The sequence below is a fragment of the Apodemus sylvaticus genome, chromosome 1 (genome assembly GCF_947179515.1).
Source record: "Apodemus sylvaticus chromosome 1, mApoSyl1.1, whole genome shotgun sequence".
NCBI lineage: Eukaryota > Metazoa > Chordata > Mammalia > Rodentia > Muridae > Apodemus > Apodemus sylvaticus.
This window is the reverse complement of record NC_067472.1, coordinates 186508251-186529630: the sequence shown is the minus strand read 5'-3', so window position 1 is coordinate 186529630 and position 21380 is coordinate 186508251. Positions and strand designations below refer to the sequence as shown.

Sequence of the window (21380 nt, the reverse complement as noted above, 5' to 3'; positions counted from 1 at the left end):
CTTCTAAGAAGGACCAGAGTATCCATACATTGTTCTTCCTTCTTCTTGAGCATCATTTGATATGTGAATCGTGTCTTGGGTATTCTAAGATTCTGGGAAAATATTCACTTATCAGTGAGTGCACACCATGTGTCTGGGTTACCTCACTGAGGATATTTTCCAGTTCCACCCATTTGCCCAAGAATTTCATGAATTCATTGTTTTTAATAGCTGAGTACTATTCCATTGTGTAAATATACCACATTTCCTGTATCCATTCTTCCATGGAGGGACATCTGGCTTCTTTCCATGTTCTGGCTATTATATAGGACTGCTATGAACATAGAAGAGGATGTATCCTTATTATGTGCTGGGGAATCGTCTGAGTATACAGCCAAGAGTGGTATAGTGGGCTTCTCTGATAGTATCATGCCCGGTTTCCTGAGGAACCACCAGACTGATTTCTAGAGTGCTTGTACCAGCTTACAATCACACCAGCAGTGGAGGAGTGTTCCTCTTTCTCCACATCCTTGCCAGCACCTGCTTTCTCCTGAGTTTTTGTCTTTCTCAGCCATTTGAGTTTCCTCAGTATAGAATTCTTTGTTTAGCTCTGTAGCCCATTTTTAATAGGGTTATTTGTTTCCCTAAAGTCTAACATCTTGAATTCTTTGTTTATTTGGTTATTAGCCCTCTGTAAGATGTAGGATTGGTAATGATCTTTTCCCAATCTGAGGGTTGCTGTTTTGTCCTATTGACAGTATCCTTTGCCTTACAGAAACTTTTCAATTTTATGAGATCCCATTTTTAGATTATTGATCTTAGAGCATGAGCCATTTGTGTTCTGTTCAAGAAAATTTCACCTGTGCCAATGTGTTCCAGGCTTTCTCCCACTTTCTCTTCTATTAGATTCAGCATATCTGGGTTTGTATGGAGGTCATTGATCCATTTGGAGTTGAGATTTGTACAGGGGGGATAAGAATAGATTGATTAGTATTCTTCTAGATACTGGCAGCCAGTTGAGCCAGCACCAATTGTTAAAAATGAAGTCTTTTTTTCCACTGGATGGTTTTGGCTTCTCTGTCAAAGATGAAGTGACCATAGGTGTGGCCATAGGTACGTGGGTTTATTCCTGGGTCTTCAATTCTAGTCCATTGGTCTGCCTGTCTCTGTACCAATCATGTGGTTTTTATTACTATTGCTCTGTAGTACATCTTGAGGTCAGGGATGGTGATTCCACTAGAATTTCTTTTATTGTAGAGTATAGGTTTTGCTATCCTGGGATTTTTGCTATGAATTTGAGAATTGCTCTTTCTCTCTCTGTGAAGAATTGAGTTGGAAGATTGATGGGGAATGCAATGAATCTGTAGAATGCTTTTGGTAGGATGCCCATGTTTACTATGTCAATCTTGCCCACTGTGAGCATCAGAGAACTTTCCATCTTCTGAGATCTTCCTCAGTTTCTTTCTTCAGAGACTTGAAATTTTTCTCATACAGATCTCTCGCTTGTGACTATTGTGAAGGGTGTCCTTTCCCAAGTTTCTTTCTCAGCCTCTTTGTCCTTTAAGCAGAGGATGGCTACTGATGTGTTACTTTTATATCCAGCCACTTTGCTGAAGTTGTTTATCAGCTGTAGGAGTTCCCTGATAGAATTTTTTGGGGATGCTTATGTATACTATCATATTATCCACAAATAGTCATATCTTGACTTCCTCCTTCCCAGTTTATATCCCTTTGATCTCCTTTTGTTGCCTAATTGCTGTGGCTAGAACTTTGAGTATGTATATTGAACAGATAGGGAGAGAGTAAACAGCCTATATTTCCCTGATTTTAGTGGGATTGCTTCAAGTTTCTCTCCATTTGGTTTGATGTTGGCTATTGGTTTGCTGTATATTGCTTTTTTTTTTCTTTCAACATCACTAAAGTCTTTAAAAGTTTTTTTTTTCTGTTGTATTTTATTTTATTATTTATTTTTTTTTTAATTTTTTTTTATTATTCGATATAATTTATTTACATTTCAAATGATTTCCCCTTTTCTAGCCCCCCGCCCCGAAAGTCCCGCAAGCCCTCTTCTCTTCCCCTGTCCTCCCACCCACCCCTTCCCACTTCCCCGTTCTGGTTTTGCTGAATACTGTTTCACTGAGTCTTTCCAGAACCAGGAGCCACTCCTCCTTTCTTCTTGTACCTCATTTGATGTGTGGATTATGTTTTGGGTATTCCAATTTTCTAGGTTAATATCCACTTATTAGTGAGTGCATACCATGATTCACCTTTTGAGTCTGGGTTACCTCACTTAGTATGATATTCTCTAGCTCCATCCATTTGCCAAAGAATTTCATGAATTCATTGTTTCTAATGGCTGAATAGTACTCCATTGTGTAGATATACCACATTTTTTGCATCCACTCTTCTGTTGAGGGATACCTGGGTTCTTTCCAGCATCTGGCAATTACAAATAGGGCTGCTATGAACATAGTAGAACATGTATCCTTATTACATGGTGGGGAGTCTTCTGGGTATATGCCCAGGAGTGGTATAGCAGGATCTTCTGGAAGTAAGGTGCCCAGTTTTCGGAGTAACCGCCAGACTGATTTCCAGAGTGGTTGTACCAATTTGCAACCCCACCAGCAGTGGAGGAGTGTTCCTCTTTCTCCACACCCTCTCCAACACCTGCTGTCTCCTGAATTTTTAATCTTAGCCATTCTGACTGGTGTAAGATGAAATCTTAGGGTTGTTTTGATTTGCATTTCCCTAATGACTAATGAAGTTGAGAATTTTTTAAGATGCTTCTCCGCCATCCGAAGTTCTTCAGGTGAGAATTCTTTGTTTAACTCTGTACCCCATTTTTTAATAGAGTTGTTTGGTTTTCTGGAGTCTACCTTCTTAAGTTCTTTATATATATTGGATATTAGCCCTCTATCTGATGTAGGATTGGTGAAGATCTTTTCCCAATTTGTTGGTTGCCGATTTGTCCTCTTGATGGTGTCCTTTGCCTTGCAGAAACTTTGTAATTTTATGAGGTCCCATTTGTCAATTCTTGCTCTTAGAGCATACGCTATTGGTGTTCTGTTCAGAAACTTTCTCCCTGTACCGATGTCCTCAAGGGTCTTCCCCAGTTTCTTTTCTATTAGCTTCAGAGTGTCTGGCTTTATGTGGAGGTCCTTGATCCATTTGGATTTGAGCTTAGTACAAGGAGACAAGGATGGATCAATTCGCATTCTTCTGCATGCTGACCTCCAGTTGAACCAGCACCATTTGTTGAAAAGGCTATCTTTTTTTCCATTGGATGTTTTCAGCCTCTTTGTCGAGGATCAAGTGGCCATAGGTGTGTGGGTTCATTTCTGGATCTTCAATCCTCTTCCATTGATCCTCCTGCCTGTCACTGTACCAATACCATGCAGTTTTTAACACTATTGCTCTGTAGTGTTGCTTGAGGTCAGGGATACTGATTCCCCCAGATTTCCTTTTGTTGCTGAGAATAGTTTTAGCTATCCTGGGTTTTTTGTTGTTCCAGATGAATTTGATAACTGCTCTTTCTAACTCTGTGAAGAATTGAGTTGGGATTTTGATGGGTATTGCATAGAATCTGTATAGTGCTTTAGGCAAAATGGCCATTTTAACTATATTGATTCTACCGATCCATGAGCATGGGAGGTTTTCCCATTTTTTGAGGTCTTCTTCCATTTCCTTCTTCAGAGTCTTGAAGTTCTTGTCATACAGATCTTTCACATGTTTGGTAAGAGTCACCCCAAGATACTTTATACTGTTTGTGGCTATTGTCAAGGGGGTCATTTCCCTAATTTCTTTCTCAGCCTGCTTATCCTTTGAGTATAGGAAGGCCACTGATTTGCTTGAGTTGATTTTATAACCTGCCACTTTGCTGAAGTTGTTTATCAGCTGTAGGAGCTCTCTAGTGGAGTTCTTTGGGTCACTTAGGTAGACGATCATGTCGTCTGCAAATAATGATAGTTTGACTTCTTCCTTTCCAATTTGTATCCCTTTGACCTCCTTATGTTGTCGAATTGCCCGAGCTAGTACCTCAAGTACAATATTGAAAAGATAAGGAGAAAGGGGGCAGCCTTGTCTGGTCCCTGATTTCAGTGGGATTGCTTCAAGTTTCTCTCCATTTAGTTTGATGCTGGCTACCGGTTTGCTGTATATTGCTTTTACTATGTTTAGGTATGGGCCTTGAATTCCTGTTCTCTCCAAGACTTTAAGCATGAAGGGATGCTGAATTTTGTCAAATGCTTTTTCAGCATCCAATGAAATGACCATGTGGTTTTGTTCTTTGAGTTTGTTTATGTAGTGGATTGTATTGATGGATTTCCGTATATTGAACCAACCCTGCATTCCCGGGATAAAGCCTACTTGATCATGGTGGATGATTGTTTTGATGTGTTCTTGGATTCGGTTGGCAAGAATTTTATTGAGTATTTTTGCATCGATGTTCATAAGGGAAATTGGTCTGAAGTTCTCTTTCTTTGTTGGATCTTTGTGTGGCTTTGGTATCAGCATAATTGTGGCTTCATAGAAGGAATCGGGTAGTGTTCCTTCTGTTTCTATTTTGTGGAATAGTTTGAAGAGTATTGGTGTTAACTCTTCTTTGAAGGTCTGGTAGAATTCTGCACTGAAGCCATCTGGTCCTGTGCTTTTTTTGGTTGGAAGACTTTCTATGACTCCTTCTATTTCTTTAGGCATTATGGGACTGTTTAGATGGTCTAGTTGGTCCTGATTTAATTTTGGTATTTGGTATCTGTCAAGGAAATTGTCCATTTCCTCCAGATTCTCCAGTTGTGTTGAGTACAGGCTCTTGTAGTAGGATCTGATGATTTTTTGGATTTCCTCAGTTTCCGTTGTTATATCTCCCTTTTCATTTCTAAGTTTGTTAATTTGGATACTTTCTCTGTGCCCTTTGGTCAGTCTGGCTAAGGGTTTATCTATCTTGTTGATTTTCTCAAAGAACCAGCTCCTGGTATTGTTGATTTTTTGTATGGTTCTCTTTGTTTCTACTTGATTGATTTCGGCCCTGAGTTTGATGATTTCCTGCCTTCTACTCCTCCTGGGCGAAATAGCTTCTTTTTGTTCTAGGGCTTTCAGGTGTGTCATTAAGATGGTAATGTATGCTATCTCCATTTTCTTTTTGGAGGCACTCAGGGCTATGAGTTTTCCTCTTAGCACTGCTTTCATTGTGTCCCATAGATTTGGGTATATTGTGTTTTCATTTTCATTGTGTTCTAAAAAGTCTTTAATTTCTTTCTTTATTTCTTCCTTGACCAAGGTATCATTGAGTAGAGTATTGTTCAGTTTCCACGTGTATGTGGGCTTTCTGTTGTTTCTGTTGCTATTGAAGACCACTTTTACTCCATAGTGATCAGATAGGAGGCATGGGATTAGTTCAATCTTCTTATATTTGTTGAGGTCTGTCTTGTGACCAATTATATGGTTGATTTTGGAGAAGGTACCATGAGGTGCTGAGAAAAAGGTATATTCTTTTGTTTTAGGATAGAATGTTCTATATATATCTGTTAAATCTAATTGGTCGAAAGCTTCAATTAGTTTCATTGTGTCCCTGTTTAGTTTCTGTTTTCCTGATCGGTCCATTGGGGAAAGTGCAGTGTTGAAGTCACCCACAATTATTGTGTTAGGTGCAATGTCTGCTTTTAGTTTTAATAAAGTTTCTTTTACGAAAGAGGGTGCCCTTGCATTTGGGGCATAGATGTTCAGGATTGACAGTTCTTCTTTTTGTATTTTTCCTTTGACCAGCAAGAAGTGTCCCTCAGGGTCTCTTTTGATGACTTTGGGTTGAAAGTCAATTTTATCTGATATTAAAATGGCTACTCCAGCTTGTTTCCTGAGATCATTTGCTTGTAAAATTGTCTTCCAGCCTTTTACTCTAAGGTAGTGTTTGTCTTTGACCCTGAGGTGTGTTTCCTGTAAGCAGCAAAATGTAGGGTCCTGTTTACGTATCCAGTCAGTTAGTCTGTGTCTTTTTATTGGGGCATTAAGTCCATTGATGTTAAGAGATATTAAGGAATAGTGATTGTTACTTCCTATCATTTTTGACGTTATTTTTTAAATTTGAATGCTTAACTTCTTTTGGGTTTGATGAAAGGTTACTATCTTGCTTTTTCCAGGGTGAAGTTTCCCTCCTTGTATTGGTGTTGTCCTCCTATTATCCTTTTTAGGGCTGGGTTTGTGGATAGATATTGGGTAAACTTGGTTTTGTCATGAAATATCTTAGTTTCTCCATCTATGGTGATTGAGAGTTTTGCTGGATATAGTAGTTTTGGTTGGCATTTGTGTTCTCTTAGAGTCTGCATGAGATCTGCCCAGGACCTTCTAGCCTTCATAGTCTCAGGTGAAAAGTCTGCTGTGATTCTGATAGGTCTTCCTTTATATGTTACTTGGCCTTTTTCTCTTACTGCCTTTAGTATTCTTTCTTTGTTTAGAACATTTGGTGTTTTGATTATTATGTGACGGGAAGTATTTCTGCTCTGGTCCAGTCTGTTTGGAGTTCTGTAGGCTTCTTGTATATTCATGGGCATCTCTCTCTTTAGGTTAGGGAAGTTTTCTTCCATAATTTTATTGAAGATGTTTGCTGGCCCTTTAAGTTGTAAATCTTCACTCTCATCTATGCCTATAATCCTTAGGTTTGGTCTTCTCATTGTGTCCTGGATTTCCTGGATATTTTGGGTTACAAGCTTTTTGCATTTTGCATTTTCTTTAACTGTTGAGTCCATGGTTTCTATGGAATCTTCAGCATCTGAGATTCTTTCTTCTATGTCTTGTATTCTGTTGTTGATATTTGCATCTCTGTCCCCTGATTTCTTCCCAAGGCTTTCTATCTCCAAAGTTGTCTCCCTTTGAGTTTTCTTAGTTGTTTCTACTTCTGATTTTAGATCCTGGATGGTTTTGCTTAGCTCCTTCACTTGCATGTTTGTGTTTTCCTGTAATTCTTTAAGAGATTTTTGTGTTTCGTCTTTCATGACCTCAGCCTGTTGACCAAAGTTCTCCTGTATTTCTTTAAGAGCTTTTTGTGTTTCGTCTTTCATGACCTCAGCCTGTTGACCAAAGTTCTCCTGTATTTCTTTAAGTGTTTTTTGCATTTCCTCCTTGTTGGCTTTTGTATTCTCCTGGATTTCTTTCAATGATTTTTGTGTTTCCCTTGCAAGGGCTTCTAACTTTTAATCCATTTTATCCTGAATTTCTTTATGTATGTCCTTCATGTGTTCCTGTACCAGCATCATGACCAGTGATTTTAAATCCAAATCTTGTTTTACTGGTGTGATGGGGTATCCAGGACATGTTGGTAGAGGAGAATTGGGTTCAGATGTTGCCATATTGCCTTGATTTCTGTTAGTGACGTTCCTGCGTTTGCCTTTTGCCATCTAGTTCTCACTGGTGTTAGTTTATCTTGTCAGTGCTGGACTCACCAGTGCAAGCTGCCCCTTCCCAGTTGGCCTCTGGTGCACAGCTTACCTCCTGCACTGCTTGTAGACACTGTGCTGCTGCCCAGGCTGTTCCGATCCCAAAGCAGGCACCCGAAGGCTCCCGCTGGGGCCCGTTGGATTCACTGGAGCACACTGACTTCTCCCAGCTGGCCGCCCGGAAGCCCAGCTAGCCACTTGCAGGACTTGGAGATGTGATGCTGCCGCCCAGACTGATCTGGATCCGGAAGCGGAGAGAGTAGAGCTGAGGGCTTCTGCCTGAGGCCTTGCCCCAGATTGTGTCTGTGGACCAGATGGAGCCTGTGTGCACCCCCAGGGAGTGCCGACGTTGTATGCTACTGTGACCTCCCCTGTCTTCCGCTCACTCCGCTGGGCAGCCGATCCGCCAACCGGGCTGTCGCATACAAGGTTAGCCTGGCCGCCCAGTCCCTGAGTCCAGGCAAAAGCCTGGGAGGCCAAGGTCCGGGCAAAGTTCCCCTAGGGCTATGACTGCTAATTGGGTCCGCCAGGTGACTAGGATGGCGGGCGTGCGTGCCCGCGCTCCCTGAAAGCGCCGGGAGAGTCTGCTTTGCTAACAATCACCTGGGCGGGTTGACTCACAGATGGCCCACCAAGCCGCCCAGTTCTTGGGGTCAGTCCTGTGCCTTTTGGGGCCTGGACCCCTGCTTTGTTAGTCTTAGGCTATGCCTGTTACAGGTCTGCCCGCCAGAGCTCTCTGTCGTCCTGCAGGCAAAATGTCGGCGGCGCGCACGCAGGCCTGGGCAAAAAACCTCCTGGCTGGGTTGGCACCCCGATGGCCCCCCGACCCGCCCAGGGCCTGGGTGCAGGCCAACGCCCGTCGGGCTCAGACCACCGCGGTGTTGGCCTCGGATTATGTTTGTGTACCTCAGTCTGTCCGATCTCTGGAGTACGGAACCAAGATGGATGCACCTCTCCTGACTGGTGGGAGGCCGAGTTCTGAAGTGGCCTCCGTGCAGGAAAGGCGCCGCACAACTGCAGCTGCTTGCTGCCCGGCTGGTCAGCGAAGGTCAGTGGTCGTGGGCGCAGGGCCTAACTGGTCCCTGTGACGCCTTGGTTCCACTGCTGATGGCCCTTCAGCTCTGTATATTGCTTTTATTATGTTTAGGTATGGACCTTGAATTCCTAACCTCTCCAATACTTTTACCATGAAGAGGGTATCTTTGTTAGGGTTTTACTTCTGTGAACAGATACCATGACCAATGCAGGTCTTATAAAGGACAACATTTAATCGGGGGCTGGTTTAAAGGTTCAGAGATTCAGTCTATTATAAAGGAGGGAGCATTGTAGTGTCCAAGCAGGCATGGTGCAGGCAGAGGTGAGAGTTCTACATCTCTATCTGAAGGCTGCTAGTGGAAGACTCATTTCCAGGTTGCTAGGATGAGAGTCTTAGCGCTCCCACACACAGTGACACACCTACTCCAACATGGCAACACCTCCTTGGGCCAAGCATATTCAAACCTGGATGTTCCATTCCAGCTACTTTGCTTGTTTAGGTATGGTCCCCATAGGCTTGTTTAAACATATGAGCCTATGGGGGCCAAACCTAAACATAGCATAACACAAAATACATTTAGTCCAACTCTCAAAGTCCCATAGTCTATAGAACCCTCAACAATGTTAAAAGTCCAAAGTTCAAAGCTTCTTCTGAGATTCATACAGTCACTTAACTGTAATCCTCAATACAAGACAGGAAACTAGCTGGGCCAACTCCAAACTCTGTATCTCTGTGTCTGGTGTCAAAACTGTCTTCAGATCTCCAACCCCCATTTTATCTTTGTTGACTGTAAGGACCTTCTTTCTCCTTGGCTAGTTTTACTCCCTGTTAGCAGCTTTCCTCAGCAGATAGGTCATGAATCTGGCATCTTGAAATCTTGCCACCTTTAAGGCAACTTCAGTGTTAAAACAGTTTGTTTCAATGTCATGATCTTCTGGCCTCCCCCAGAGGGCTGGTATCACATTTCAAGTTCTGCCCTCTCTAGCACTCTAAGCTCAGGTTGACCCACTCCACTGCTGCTGCTATTCTTGGTAATCATCCTCTGGTACTTGCATCTCTAATACATTCTGGTTTTGTGTAGGCTTCACAAATAGGTTCTCACAGGCTCTCTTCATAGTGCCAAACCTCAGATTCTTTGCACGACCACTTCAGTCCTGGGCCATCAACTGAAATGGGATATACTTTCACAAATGGCCTTCCATGGCCTCTCACAATGTCAAGCCTCAACTATTTTTCATGACCCCTTCATGCCTTCAAAACCAGTATCACATGGGTGACTCTTACACATTACCAAGTACAGATGCTACAGGAGGTGCAATCTTGGCTATCTCTGGAACACAGTTTCTTTGTGCTTTCAGAAAACGCTGCTCAGAAGATTTCACCTCAGTAGTGATGGTCTCTTCTTTTTTTTTCTCCTTCTGTCCACAGGGAACACCCCACAGACACAATTTTATTCTTTATAGAAACAAAGTCATTCCCTAGCACCCTCCCTTGACTTTATCCATGGCAAAATAAATAGCTGTTCCCTCCAGAGTGGTGACAGCAGTCCTGGGGGGTCCAGGGGAGATGAAGAACTTGCTGGAAGGCCTTAGTCTTGGATCTAGCTGTCATCCTCTTCCTCAGACTCTCCCTCAGACTCAGGCGCACTCTCAGGCAGGTCATCGTCCATCTGCTGGAATCTTCCCGCCTGTGCATCCCACGTTTATTTGATGGTCACTTTGAACCCAGCCATCTCATACCCAAACAGCTTCAGGACACGGGCCTCCTCTGGGGTCAGCATGTCACCCTCTTTTCACACTTCATAGTCAGATAGCAGGGTCACCACACCTTTCTTGAGGGCAGTGTGCAGCCCCAGCTGCCTCAGCTGTGGCTCCATGGAATAAGGGAACTGCTTCAGTGGCCCTGGATCCAGGCTTACAGTTAAAGTTGATTTGATCACCGCTTGAGCAAAATCCATTTCTGAATACTTTGTGAACCACTCATTCACCTCCTCCTTCGTGCAGTTGGTAAAAAGGAGCCCAACTTCCCCTCTCAACTTCTTGCTGACCTGATGCAGGTTGTCTTTGTATTGGTCAGATGGGCTTCGACCACCATCATTACCTTGTTTTTGTCAAAGAACATCCGGCTGTGCTTCCAGACATTCTGGATGTCCTTGAGCTTGCTGTTCCTCATGTTGGCCACAGAGAAGATGAAGATGTGCTTGTAACTGTCCATGCATTTCAAAAGGTCTTCTTTCAGGTTCTGCTTCAGTTCCAAGCCTTTCTTGGCAGTTTTTGTTAAGGATATTTTCTTGTCTCACTTGGATTAGGGCATCGCATCGCAGCAAAGGCTGCTGGCTTCTTCTTAATCAGCATTAATTTCTTAGCTCCAGCTAACCAGCATCAGCTGTCCCAGGAATTCTTCTGGTTTGGACCCTAAATCTAGCGTCACATAGCCAAAGCTGCTGAGTTCTGCTGCTCGATGGTGCTGGACATGGCCTACTTGTTCCCTTACACTATCACTAGCTTTCAGTTTTCTGTCTCCTTCACTGCCTGATCTTGGCTGTCCTGAAACTTCCTCTGTAGTAGACTGACTTTAAATATAGAGTTGTGCATGGTTCTGTCTCCTGGGATTAAAGGTATGTACCATCATGCCTAGATTTAAGCCTTCTTCACCTAGGACTTCCTTTGTCTCAGAACAGCCTGGAAGTCAGAGATCTGCTTGGTTTTATCTCCTTGGATTAAAGGTGTGCACCACCGTGCCCAGATCTAAATTTAGCTGGGTAGGCTCTTGCTCCAAAATACCATGCCCTTAATCTGTTAAGTCCTATCACATAGGATTCAGCCCCATTCTTCTTCCTGGTGCCCATTTAATACTCAAACCATATATTTTATATGTTTCCTTTCTAAAATTGTTATACTTGATCAAAATGCTCTTCATAAGATTTAACCAGAGAACAAAGGCTCTGCTGGGAATTTTTGAGACTTCCTTTGTCAATGCAATTAATATAAATCTTTTTACCTTTGCCTCAGGTAGACTCTTTAGACAAAGGCAAAACCAATCACATTCTCCGTAAAAGTGCTACATAAACAGTCTCTAGGCCACAGAGTGAATTTCTTCTCTACTGAAACCACTTGGGCCAGGTCAGCACAGTTTAAATCACTCTTAGAAACAAAGTCTTCCATATTCTTACAAGGATCGTCGATTAATCTCCACTTAAAGCATCTCACCACTTTCCAAATCCAAAGTCCCCAAATCCACATTCTTCCAAACTATCTTAGCAATCCCCCAGTCCCTGGTACCAACTTCTGTCTTAGCGTTTTACTGCTGTGAACAGACATCATGACTAATGAAGGGCAACATTTAATTGGGGCTGGCTTACAGGTCCAGTGGTTCAGCCCACTATCATCAAAGATGGACCATGGTATCATCCAGGCAGGCACCATGTAGGCAGAGCTTGGAGTTCTACATCTTTATCCCAAAGCTTCTAGTGGAAGACTCATTTCTAGAAAGCTAGGATTTGTGTCTTCTAGCCCACACCCACATGGACACACCTACTCCAAGAAGGCCACACCTCCATATAGTGCTCCTCCCTGGGCCAAGCATATTCAAACCCTGACAGGGGAATTGTATTTTGTCAAAAGCTTTATCAGCATCTAATGAGATGATCATGTAAGTATATATATATATATATATATATATATATATATATATATATATATATATACTATATTCTTTGTTTACAATCCAAAGCTATCCTCTTTCCCAGTTCCCCGCTCCCCATATGTCCCATAAGTCCTCTTCTCTCCATCAATTCTCCTATCTTTCTCCCTCTCTTTTCTCTGTCCTGGTACTCTCCTACAATGCTGGATCAAGCCTTTGCAGGATTAGGGCCCTCTTTTTCATTCTTCATGGGAATCATTTGATATGCTAATTGTATCTTCAGTATTCAGAGCTTCAGGCTAATTAATATCCACTTATCAATGATTGCATTCTATGTGTATTCTTTTGTGATTGCATTACCTTGCTTAGGATGATATTTTCCAGTTCCATCAATTTGCCTAAAAAATTCATGAATTCATTGTTTTTAATTGCTGAATAGTACTCCATTGTTTATATATACCACATTTTCTGTATCCATTCCTCCATTGAGGGCTATCTGGGTTCTTTCCAGCCTCTGGCTATTATAAATAAGGCTTCTATGAACATAGACAAGCATGTGTCCTTATTACATGCTGGGTAATTCTCTGGGTATATGCCCAGGAGAGGTATAGCAGGGTCCTCCGGAAGTGTCATGTTCAGTTTTCTTAGGAAATGCCAGACTGATTTCCATAGTGGTTGTACCATCTTACATTCCCACCAGCAATGAAGGAGTGTTCCTCTTTCTCCACATCCTCACCAATGCCTGCTGTCTCCTGAGTTTTTAACCTTAGCCATTCTGACTGATGTGAGGTGAAATCTCAGGGTTGTTTTGATTTGCATTTCCCTAATGACTAACATTTCTTAAGGTGCTTCTCCGCCATCTGAATTTCTTCAGGTGAAAATTCTTTGTTTATGTCTGTACCCCATTTTTTAATAGTGTTATTTGGTTCCCTAGGGTCTAACTTCTTGCGTTCTTTGAATATATTGGATATTAGCCCTCTATCAGATGTAGGGTTGATGAAGATCTTTTCCCAATTTGTTGGTTGCCGTTTTGTCCTTTTGATGGTGTCCTTTGCCTTACAGAAACTTTGTAATTTTATGAGATCCCATTTGTCAATTCTTGATCTTAGAGCATAAGCTATTGGTGTTCTGTTCAGGAACTTTTCCCCTGTGCCTATGTCCTCAAGGGTTTTCCCCAATTTCTTTTCTATTAGTTTCAGTGTGTCTGGTTTTATGTGGAGGTCCTTGATCCACTTGGAGTTGAGCTTAGTACAATGAGATAAGAATGGATTAATTGGCATTCTTCTGCATGCTGACCTCCAGTTGAAGCAGCACCATTTGTTGAAAAGGCTATCTTTTTTTCCACTGGATGTTTTCGGATCCTTTGTCGAAGATCAAGTGACCTTAGGTGTGTTGATTCATTTCTGGGTCTTCAATTCTATTCCATTGGTCCACTTGCCTGTCACTGTGCCATTACCATGCAGTTTTTTTTTTAAGTTTTAGAACATTTTTAATGTATGAATATAAAACATTCTAACATATTAAGAAATGGGGCAACATTTAAGTGGGATGAAAATAACTACAAATAACGTCAACTCTGGCATGGAAAATAAAACAATGGTGATCACAGAAAAACCAGACTGTAGGGAAGAGATCCCAGCACTGATCCTAAGGGTTCTAGTGGTGTTCATTTATATAACTCATTCCAAAGGAAAGTAGCAGATTTGCTCCTTTCCATTCCTGCCATTAGCAGGAGAAATGTCAATGAGAACAGACTGGTAGAAGGAAGATATACTCTAAGTGAACACTCTTCCACCATGCATGTAGAGCTCTATCAGTGAACAGAAGGATGAAATACCTGTTAATGATGCTGAAAGGAAACTTCTTGGAAAGTAAAGTTATTAATGTTGAGTCGACTATTCCATCAGAAAAGAGATAGGAATTAAAAAGGAGCTGTGCTATGAAGATTTTTATTAGGAAAAGATTTAATAATCCATTAAAAATTTAAGGAATTCGTTAAGATTTTTAAATTTATTTACTTTTATGCATATGAGTGCTGTGCTTGAGTGCATGTCTGTAAACTATGTGTATACCGAGTGCTCTGGAAGGACAGAAGGGTATCTTATCCCCTGCAGTTCCAGAAGGTCTTTAGCTGCATGTAAGAACAGGACTCAAACCCTAGTCCTCTGGAAGAGTAGCTAGAATTTTTTAACATTGAGCCACCTCTCCAGCTTCCATGAAATATATTTTTTAGTATTTTTATTAGTTGCATTATTTATTTACATTCCAAATGTTGCCCCTGTCTTTTTTTTAAATTTTTTTATTCGATATATTTTTTCTTTTTTTCTCTTTTTTATTCGATGTATTCTTTATTTACATTTCAAATGATTTTCCATTTTCTGGCCCCCCACTCCCCAAAAGTCCCATAAGCACCCCTCACTCCCTGAGTTCTCCCACCAACCCCTTCCCATATCCCTGTTCTGGTTTTGTCCTATACTGCTAAACAGAGTCTTTCCAGAACAAGGGGCAACTCCTACGTTCTTGTACCTCATTTGATGTGTGGATTATGTTTTGGGTATTCCAGCTTTCTAGGTTAATATCCACTTATTAGTGAGTGCATACCATGATTGATATTTTGAGACTGGGTTACCTCGCTTAGTATGATGTTCTCCAGCTCCATCCATTTGTCTAAGAATTTCATGAATTCATTGTTTCTAATGGCTGAATAGTACTCCATTGTGTAGATATACCACATTTTTTGCATCCATTCTTCTGTTGAGGGATTCCTGGGTTCTTTCCAGATTCTGGCTATTATAAATAGGGCTACTATGAACATAGTGGAACATGTGTCCTTATTACATGCTGGGGAATCCTCTAGGTATATGCCCAGGAGTGGTAGGATCTTCTGGAAGTGAGGTGCCCAGTTTTCTGAGGAACCGCCAGACTGATTTCCAGAGTGGTTGTAACAATTTGCAACCCCACCAGCAGCAGAGGAGTGTTCCTCTTTCTCCATATCCTTGCCAACACCTGCTGTCTCCTGAATTTTTAATCTTGGCATTCTGACTGGTGTAAGGTGAAATCTCAGGGTTGTTTTGATTTGCATTTCCCTAATGACTAATGATGTTGAGCATTTTTTAAGGTGCTTCTCCACCATCTGAAGTTCTTCAGGTGAAAATTCTTTGTTTAACTCTGTACCCCATTTTTAAATAGTGTTATTTGGTTTTCTGGGGTCTAACTTCTTCAGTTCTTTGTATATATGGGATATTAGCCCTCTATCTGATGTAGGGTTGGTGAAGATCTTTTCCCAATTTGTTGATTGCTGATTTGTCCTTTTGATGATGTCCTTTGCCTTACAGAAACTTTGTAATTTTATGAGATCCCATTTGTCAATTCTTGATCTTAGAGCATAATCTATTGGTGTTGTGTTCAGGAACTTTTCCCCTGTGCCTATGTCCTCAAGGTTTTTCCCCAGGTTCTTTTCTATTAGTTTCAGGGTGTCTGGTTTTATGTGGAGGTCCATGATCCACTTGGAATTGAGCTTAGTATATGGAGATGAGAATGGATCAATTCGAATTCTCCTGCATGCTGACCTCCAGTTGAAGCAGCACCATTTGTTGAAAAGGCTATCTTTTTTCCACTGGATGTTTTCGGCTCCTTTGTCAAAGATCAAGTGACCATAGGTATGTGGATTCATTTCTGGGTTTTCAATTCTATTCCATTGGTCCACTTGCCTGTCACTGTGCCATTACCATGCAGTTTTTTTTTTTAGCACTATTGCTCAGTAGTATTGCTTGAAGTCTGGGATACTAATTTCCCCAGAAGTTCTTTTATAGCTAGGTTCTACAGCAGACTCTGCCTCAAATGAATAGGGCAGTGATTGATAAAAGATATGCAATGTTCTCTTCTGGCTGCCTCATATATACTTATGGGTGTGGACACCAATAGGCGCACTTTTACCCAGAAATAATCAGCACACAGATGTGCATGCACACACACACACAGACACTCACTCACTCACACACACACACACACACACACACACACACAGTGAGAGAGATACACTCTGGCACTCATGCTCAATTAGGCACATACGTGTGTGCAAAAACACATGTAGGCACATTTCACAAATGCACACCTGCAGGGGAAGAATTTCCTCCAAGGGCATCTTCAAATTGTGAAAAAGTAGGCTGTTCTCATTGCCAATTCTGATTCTCCATCTTGCAGAAACTCCTCCCTTTGTCATCTCTTCATTTCTATCTTCTCTACTTCTCTCCCCTTTCTTACCCTCTCCAGCATCTCTCCTCTTTTTAAAAACATCATTACTATTTTAAATAAATCCCAACCAGGTTGATAGCAAAAGTACAGAGATTCACCCAGGGAAAGACCAAGGAAGAGGGATTTTATGTTTGTTTCTTGCAGGGTAAGAGGGAAGCCAGCACTTGGGGAGGGCCTTGATTGGTCAGACTCTCCCTTCCCACCTTCAATCTGAACCCAAGAAAAGTGCATCCTGGAAAAACTCCCAGTAGTGTCTAAAAGAATGCTAACTGGAATTAAGATAAATGTCCCTCTCCCTGTAGGAGAAGAACCCCCAAACTCATTTTCCCAAGAGGAATCTGTTGATGACCACACTGAACCTTTTCTTCGTGGGCACAGAGATGGATAGCACAGCCATGAGCTTCAACTTCTTGCTCCTCATGAAGCACCTGCCGTTGCAGGTAAAGTTGAGGGAGACAGGGACGGTAGAGGTCACAGACCACTACACCATGCTGGACATTGGCTATCCCTACCCCAGTTCTCCCAGATATCAGGGATTTAAGATAGTCTCTGAAGGAAGCTGATCTGATAGGCACCCATTGTGAATGCTGGTCACCATCTGACTTGTTTCTCCAGGTTCTTAGCATATTTTTAAGCTACTTTCAGAATTCTGAAGAAATGCAACAAATGGAAAAGCTGTGGGGTATTTTTCCTAATCAAGGAGAAAGTAAGGAATAGCTACAGTGTAAAGGAGTGGAGGGTTGAGCAGGATTTGCTGAGGAGCCCAGGTGATTGTCCAGGGTTTCCTTTTATGAGTTCAGAAAGACAAAGGGTTGATTGCTAAAGGCAGGGTGTGTGTGGTTTTGGGTTTTGATTGACAGGCTTGAGTTATGTAAGCCTTTGCTAACTGGGCATGCCATTTCCCACAATGCATGTACTTATATAATCATGAGCATGTCTAATTTCAGGCAGACATAAGATGGCAAATGGTTGATTGCTCAAAATTACAATTTGCCTTATTCAGCATGCACCTAAGACCTGCTTAGGCTAGAATGGTCCAATGTCTCTAGTTCTGAGATATATTCAATGGTATTGCTATGGTGATGTTCCATATGGTAGTGTGCCTTGTCTAGTGTGTCTGGGGCTCAGTGTTGGAGGGAATCCTGGCTTACTAATTTATCGCTGAAAACTTCCCATCTCATGCTGAGCCTCACTTGTATTTAAAAAAATGAAAAGGCCTGAACGTATTTGGAAACTGCTCCTCTCAATCATAGAATGTACTTTGCTTTTTTTTCTCTTACCAATCTGTAAATGTCTCCTGCTAATGCCTCTGATTCTAACCCAAGAAGGTTAATGGGATCCTATTCCAGCACCATATATAGCTAGCATCTACTGCAAATGGTCTATAACATTTCACCCATAATTCCACATCACCATATTTTTGCATATTTAATGCATCTTCCCTTTCTAAATGTATAAACACATCTCTTCTCAGCTATGGTGCATGAGGAGATTGACCAGGTGATTGGCAGGAACCAACAGCCTCAGTATGAGGATAGAATGCAGACACCTTACACCAAGGCTGTGATCCATGAGATCCCAGAGATATGGAGACATAATTCCTCTTGGTGTGGCTTGTAGAACTAACAAGGACATCAAGTTTTGGGGCATCCTCATCCCCAAGGTACTTCCCTGCTGAGCCTAAGAGTCTTCATTCCAGTCCTCTTGACTCAGCAGGCCGTCCCCAGTCAGAGTTTTACACACTTCCTTCTCAATGAAAATTTTGCTCCTTCACCATGGTGTTTAAGCTGTCCTCAATCCTGGGTCTCCCTCTTTTTCAGGCATCAACCCCATGTTTAGCAAACTCTCATGGTAAGGACCATGACTCTGTTTCTTTAGAATTTGTTACTTATGTTGAAGAGGCTCACGTCCTCCATACAGCCTGCTGAGGCACACAAACCCCAAATTGCTGTACCAGGGAGTGTGAACTTCTTCCTGGGCCCACAACCTCCTGAATTGACAGGCATGGGCTTGCTCATTCCCTAACATTCTGTTCCAAGAGATTGTGAGTCTCTCAAGAGACCTTCCTCAGAGAACTCGAACCACCACTGCTCCAAGAGAACCTGTCACATTGGCCAACACTTCCCCCTTAGCTCAGCCTCTCTCCTTTTCTCCTCTTCCTTCCAATCTTGTGAGCCCTGAGGATGCTCATCTATCACCTTGCCTAATTAGTCCCATGGCTCCTGTCTTCCAGGGCACTGATGTATTGCCTATACTGGGCTCTTTGCTGAAAGATCCCAAGTACTTCTCCAATCCCAATGACTTTAACCCTCAGCAGTTTCAGCACAACAGGGGGCAGTTTAAGAAGAGCAATCCATTTATGCTCTTTTCTGTTGGTAAGAGGCCCCTCCTCTCACACACAGGGCTAACACTTCCTGGCTCCCCTTCTGAAGAGTAGTCTTATATCTTTCTCCCCCTTTGATCTTACTGTTGGAGTCTACCTTCCAGACAACCAAGTGGACTGGGGTCAAAGGAAAGGCAGGGTCAAACTCCTTTCAGAGATGGGAAAAATCAAGGCTCAGGCTGAATCTGAATTGTTCCCAGGTCACACACACAGGTCTTCTCACTCTTTGGATGTAGAAACAGAGCAGCCACATTTGAGAGCCTATTTGTTAGAGGAGGATGTAGAGTTCCCATTGTGCCAGCCAATCATGTGTCCCCTTATCTCACATACAAGGGCAATGGAGAATCAGAAAGTTTATTCAGATTACAGTGCTGTGCAGGGGGCCAGACCAAGCAGGAAGTGATTGTCTATCTTGTAAGGTCTTCTTTAGGCAGAGGAAGGGGAAGAGTGTTGGAGGGTGGGTAAGACTCGGTCTTATGAGATATTTAGAGTTGCTGTATAATAAAAAGTTTACTTATCTACATTTAATTTGCTATGCTATTATAATTGAACTGCCTTCTGTGTTCCTCTGAGGTCAGAGACTGCAGTCTCAGGCACTTAGCACCTCATCCTAAAACAACAGGAGATTAAGAAAATCACCTTTGTTTGGGTTCTAACTTTCAACCTGCTACTTGGAAGTAGCAGGAAGAAAAAGGGACACTTAAAAGAGTTATAATATCATTTATTATTAAGTTGTAATAAGTTTCCTATAAACATAGTGGAGCATCAGAAACAATGAATTCATGAAATTCTTAGACAAATGGACGGAGCTGGAGAACATCATACTAAGTGAGGCAACCCAGTCTCAAAAGAGCAATCATGATATGCACTCACTGCAAAGTGGATATAAGCCTAGAAACGTGAAATACCCAAGACATAATCCACATATTAAATGATGTCCAAGAGGAACTGTGGAGTGGCCCCTGGTTCTGGAAAGGCTCAGTGCAGCAGTATAGGGGAATACCAGAACAGGGAATTTGGAAGTGGTGGATTTGGGAATAGGGGGAGGGAAGAGGGCTTATGGGACTTTCAGGGAGTGGGGAGCCAGAAAAGAGGAAATCATTTGAAATGTAAATAAAGAATATATCGAATAAATAAAAATAAAAAAGTTTCCTATAAAAGCTATCTATGGGGAAGAGCAGGAAGATCCTATGTGAAGGGAAAAGGAAAAATTCTTCTAAGTGGGAAAGGATAAAAAGTTCCCGTTCAAAGTGGGGAAAGGCAAAAAGAGAAAGTCCTTTCTTCTTTGTCTTCAGTACATCTTTCAGAATACATGATACCATGGTATGATGTTCATCACAAGTTCACAGAAAAGATCAAATCATAAATTGAGATAGAAGTAGGTAACAGAGAATGTTTACATGCATATCCATTAGGAGTAATTATCTAGGTAAGATTTATTACCTGTCTCTGCTCCACAGGTTCACTGAAGGTTTAAAACCCTAAGTAAGTGAATGTTTGCATAGATAAACCCAGTCAACATTTTATCTGCTGTCCTAGCATCTATGATAAATCTTTAGTTCCCTTTTCACGACCTCTGGTTAATTGTTTAACAACCTCTTGGCATGTTCTCTGAGTAGGAGAAGGTCTGGTTCCCATCTAAGAGCAATTAACTTGTGACACTTGGGAGACTGACAGAGTTCTCATTGCAGTTTTGACTATCAGAAAAAGGGCCCAATTGCTTTCCTATTACAAAGGAGCTTCATAATTACAGATATAATTTTAGGAATTCTTATAGATCATCATTAAAAGTTAAGTCATCTGTTTGTCTATATAGCGTCACTATAAGACAATGAGTCTTCATGGATCTGCAGCAATCTGCTCCAAAGGAGTGTGCTATTATTTATTGATTATTATGTATGTTTAAGAATAACAAGAGGATAAGCATATTAATAGCAGGAATCTTTCCTAAAATGAGTCCCTTCCAGCCTTGCTTAATAAGGGCTCACCTATTGCAGATTGCAGATTATATAATAATCTGAAGCAGGCCAGGAACCACCTATTCCATCCCCCTCCGCCTACTTCTTTGAAGGTGTTTTTCTATCCATCCACTCCCACCTCTCCTACCTTGCATTCCCCTACACTGGGGTTTCGAGCCTTCACAGGACCAAGGGCCTCTCATACTATACATGCCCATCCTTTGCCATCCTCTTCTACATATGCAGCTGGAGTTGTGGGTCCCTGCATGTATACTCTTTGCTTGGTGGTTTAGTCCCAGGAGCTCTGTGGTTGGTCTGGTTGGTTGATATTATTATTCTTCCTAGGGAGTTGCAAAACTTTAAGGTCCTTCAGTCCTTTTTCTCACTCCTCCATTGGGGACGCCATGCTCAATCCAATGGTTGGCTGAAGCATTTGCCTCTGTTTATGTCAGGCTCTGACAGAGCCTCTCACCATACAGCTATATCAGGTTCCCTGATCTACAGAGCCATCTCGGTCTACAGAGCTAGGTTCAGAACAGACAGGTCTACACACATATTCTCCCTCTGTGTCTGTGTCTGTGTCCGTGTCCGTGTCCGCGTCCATGTCCATGCCTATGCCCATGCCCATGCCTGTGCCCCTGCCCGTGCCTGTGCCTGTGCCCAAGCCTGTGTGCCTGTGAGTGTATCTTTGTGTGTCTGTGAAT

At 42.0% G+C, this 21380-nt stretch overlaps 3 pseudogenes; 1 reads left to right on the top strand and 2 right to left on the bottom strand.

Annotated features, from left to right (window-relative positions):
- Positions 1-9869: 9869 nt before the first annotated feature.
- On the bottom strand, positions 9870-10752 carry LOC127673050 (mRNA turnover protein 4 homolog; annotated as a pseudogene).
- Positions 9870-21380, bottom strand: part of LOC127673040 (mRNA turnover protein 4 homolog) — a 165286-nt pseudogene continuing 153775 nt past the window's right edge.
- Positions 13609-20360, top strand: LOC127663543 (cytochrome P450 2A8-like; annotated as a pseudogene).